This window comes from Echinops telfairi, unplaced genomic scaffold, assembly GCF_000313985.2.
Source record: "Echinops telfairi isolate 266 unplaced genomic scaffold, ASM31398v2 ScPeMD7_443;HRSCAF=831, whole genome shotgun sequence".
NCBI classification, from domain to species: Eukaryota; Metazoa; Chordata; class Mammalia; order Afrosoricida; family Tenrecidae; genus Echinops; species Echinops telfairi.
In genome coordinates, this window is record NW_022104341.1 from 34,618,508 (window position 1) to 34,622,959 (window position 4,452).

The 4,452-nt window shown below is 40.1% G+C and overlaps 1 protein-coding gene across 1 annotated transcript in view; it reads left to right on the top strand.

Annotated features, from left to right (window-relative positions):
* Window positions 1-4,452, top strand: part of COL24A1 (collagen type XXIV alpha 1 chain) — a 411,206-nt gene that overhangs the window by 318,680 nt on the left and 88,074 nt on the right. The window lies entirely within an intron of this gene.

Below are 4,452 nucleotides of genomic sequence, written 5' to 3' on the forward strand. Positions count from 1 at the left end.
TCTCCTTTTGACCACGGTGCGTGTGGGTAGTTTGGATTTCTAACGCTTATTATCGGTTCAGCCACTATCTAACGGTCTTCAGAAATGTTGCAGATTACTTTGCTCCCCGCATCCAACTACCTAGTAAATGACACACTCCCCTCTGGAGAAAGCTTTGGGGCAAGTCCTTCCGCAACAAGAATCTTCCTTCCCATCCATCAAGAACATTATCTCCAGAAGCTTGTTTAAGTCTGTGCACTGAATAAGAGCCCAGGAATGCCACACTGGAGTTCCGTTTCTGTCCGGAAGACCTAGAGTGTTCCCACGTTTATCATCATATACTAGTGGGAGGCAATAGTATATTTAATTGCTAGTGACCTTGTGATAAGTTAGCCATCAACATATATTCCTGCAGATCAAGACACTCTGAGTGTACTGCATCCTTGTGGCTGATTTTGAAATTTAATCTTACCTTTTCTATTATAATTGAGCACTATCCTTTGGACTTTCAAATTTACTTAGTGCCATCGAGTCAATACCAAATCATAGCCAACCGATAGGCAGGGTAGTATTGTTCCTTGCATTTCTAAGGCAGTAACTGTTTACAGGAGTAGAAATCCCCAATATTCTCCCATGGAGCTTTGCAAATTGCTGATCTGGGGGATCACAGCCCAATGCATAACACTACACCATCAGGGCTCCTTCCTGTGGACCCTTAGAAATTCCAACATCCCCACTTAAATCAGGAAATCTAATTTTGATGTCACTTTAACACCTTGGTAAAGATGGGTCTTTGAGCCTTTCTGGGATGTATGCTTAAATAGTGCCTAAGCTAATTGCACATCTTTATAGTTCCAGCTCTATAATTCTGTTGTATGAAACCATTAAACTCCTTCCTGCACAGTTGACAAAGAAGTTGGACCATTTAATCTTATTTTCTAAGAACACAAATGAGTCCAAGATTCTAATTTCCAGTTTCCCAAACTACCGTTGGTGTCCCTGGGTGCTTGAGCAGGGGTTGGCTCCAGAAGGTTAGGAGGACTTCAAGGATCAAAGTTCTGAGTTTTGCGCACGTCAGCTCAAATGTCTCCTCTCCCTTTCCTTAAAGATCTCTTTTAACATCAGTGCCATTATTTTAGCCCAAAACATCTGATTGGGTAGACAAATTCTAAAAGTGCTACATCTTATAGAAGGTCAATCTTCCCCATGACTACAGGAAATAAAAGACTTGATTGTGGTGGAGGATTTCTCAGTCTGTGCTTGTGCACATGTGCCTCAGTTTTTCCTTCTCAGTGTATTCTCCATAAGTCTCTTAGAATCAGTCCTCTGAACCCACAGTCTTTAAAGATGGGGTGACTACTTGCCAGGGCTCCCACTTTACCTTCCAACTGCCTTTAACCTAGTGCAGAATGATTTCAATCATCACAATCCTACTATATACCCATTTACTCTTAATAAAGAAGTTATCTAAGTATTCATCTGAGTAACTCAATCACAGAATTTCATTTGGGGATTATGTTTCTGAGGTCCCTCTTGTTATCAATTACTACGTCTCATTACACATTCAAATGAGGCAGTTGAGAAGGATTTACTAAAGGCATTATTTACAAATATGTGAGTAAGTTTAAGGAAAATCAACAAGAGAAGCATCCCAAGTGTGTTAGTCTGGGTACATTAGAGAAACAAACCCATAGAAACTCATGTATAAGAGATAGTTTTATATAAAGGGTAAGTGCACATTAAGAAAGCATCCCAACCCAGTGCTGCCCAAGCCCACAAGTCCAACATTAACCTATTAACCCATATGTCCAGCACTAGTCCACAAAGCCTCCTCCATCTCACAAAGCAAACACTATGATGCCCACTGCAGGAGGAAAGCTGAGTCAGTGAACGAATAAGCATCTCAGCATTGGCAGGGGTCTCCACACGGCTGCTCCAGCACCCAGGGCTGCATCGGGGTAGGTTCATGCGGCTTCTTCTCAGGGATGCCCTGCAGGAAGTGAGCCTTGCCAGCTGAAGCAGGGAACTGGCTAAGGCAGCTGCACCCTGATCCGACCATAACAAAGCAAGAGACCCGAGAACTAGAAAGGTGAGGATCACCAAGCCATTTATCTCTCCGCCCTTCAATTAACCCCACATGTGTTTATCGGCCAGGTTGGCACAATAAACTTTAACTATATCACCACGGTTTGAAACAATGGGGAGTCATTAAAACCTATAGGTTCTGAAGAGAACAATTATCAAAATCTAAATAAAGTAGATACCGCATTGTGCCATCCAGACTCACAGTAAATCATGGATACAACAGAATGAAGCACTTCCCAGCCCTGTGCCATCCTCACCTTGTTAGTCTTAATCCTATTGGCTGCCAGTGTCGATCCATCTCATCAAGGGCCTTCCTGTTTTTCACTGATCCTTTACTTTACCAAGCAGTGTTTCTTTCTCCAAGGACTGGTCACTCCTGATAACATATCCAAAGTACATGAGAGAAAGTCTCAAGACCCTCACTTCCAAGGAGCATTCTGGCTATACTTCTTTCAAGGCAGATGTTTGTTCTTCTGGAAGTCCATGATACTTCCAATAGTCTTCTCCAGTATGTTCATTCAAATCTTCTCCAATCTCCATCCATTCTTCTCCAATCTTCCTTAATCATTGTCCAACTCTCACATGCACATGAGGCAATTGAAAAGACCAAGGCATGAGTCAGATGCACTGTCATCCTCCACATGACATCTTGGTTCATCTTAACTAGGTCTTGTGTAGCACATTTGTCCATTGCATTACATCATTTGATTTCTTGATTACTGTCTTTGAGCACTGACTGTGGAAGCAAGTAAAAATTAAACCCATGACAACTTCAATCTTTTCTCCATTTATCATGATGTTTCTGTAGGCCCAGCTGTGAGGAGATATCATTAGGAGATATCACATCGGGTGCTGAGGTTTTCAGTTAAAAAATTCAGTTCATCCAAGGCAGTCTAACAAAGAGAACAAGTGAAAGAAATACTTCAATTCCCCTCTTTTCCCAGTCTCCAATCCCCTGTCAGTGCCTCCCATTAGCTAAAGGCACTTGACATTGGCAACAGTTGACCCTGGAGGAGAGAAGGATTTTATCACTGACATTGTTTAGATTTGCCAGCGCATAGTAATAATAAAAAGTGATCCGCTGTTATTATTTTAATAATTCTTTACAGATAGCTCCCTTTTGCTTGCAGCCCAGTGTGCATGGAACAGTCCCCCCCACCCCACCTTCGTATACTGCTGGTCAGAGCTAGAGGGCAAGAGAGTTTGCTGAGTCACAGAGGAGCGTGAAGGGAAGAGATTAGATCTGAAAGGCAAACAGAAAAGATAGAATCCACTTGTATATAAACTTGCTACATTATCCTGTTTATATTGAAGTATATTAAACTTGAGTCTGTCTCAGAACTGGGAAACTAGATCGAGTGAGCCCAAAGTTCTATTTTTATATAACCTAACAAATTATTTCTTAATTGTTGAAAAAGTAAAGGGAAGCCTGTTTTATGACAAGTGAAAGCTATATAAAATTCAAATTTCAGTGTCCATGGATTAATGTTATTTAAAGCACAGTTACACTCATTCATTTGTCCATGGCTTCTTCTGTTCTGCAACCGCAATGTTGAAGAGTTGGGACCAATATTGTATGGTACACACAGTCTACAACCAGCACTCTCTGGGCTGTTACAGACAAGGTATGCTGGCCTCAGATCTACTTGTGCTGTCGCACTGCTCTTATTGCTTTGAATGTGTGCTGCATGCCCGTATGTGCAAGGTCAATTCCCCTTCTTTACCCTTCTGTTTTAAGGTTCAATAGCTATCCATTCATGGTCTCCACATACATCTGCAATTAGATTTGTTGAATTTCTCTAAGAAAAAGCATAGCAAAAAAAATTATTTGGGGGCTTGCATTGTATTTATAGATTTATTTGGGGCAAGTTGACATCTTATAATTGTAATGATTTAAAGGGGTTGATATGAAAAGAAAATGTTTTAAACAAATAAAATAAATAAAGGGGTTGATATGAGTTGAAATCAAATCCATCTCTTTACTGTCACTAATTTCTTTTTCTTTCCATTTAAGTTGGCCAGGGTTTTCAATGCTATATTAAATAGTAGCATCAACAGTGAACCTGTCTGTATTGTCCCAGATCTTGGTATTTTCTCCACTAATATTTGCCATCCTGATTCTTTATTTTCCTCTTATACTGCTTTAATTTTTTGTTGCATCTTAATTTTTTTCTCCTTTCCTGCTTTCCATTGGATAGACTGAATTTGCTCCTGCTGGTCAAAGAACTACTCATTTTTGTTGTTATTCTTCTTCTAGCAGTTGTGCTAAACCAAAAAGCTAATTCGATTGATTTGTTTACCATATCATCTTCTAACAATACATACTCTCATGTCTTCTTGTTTTTACAAATTATTCCTCTCCATCATCATTTATATTATCGCAAATTT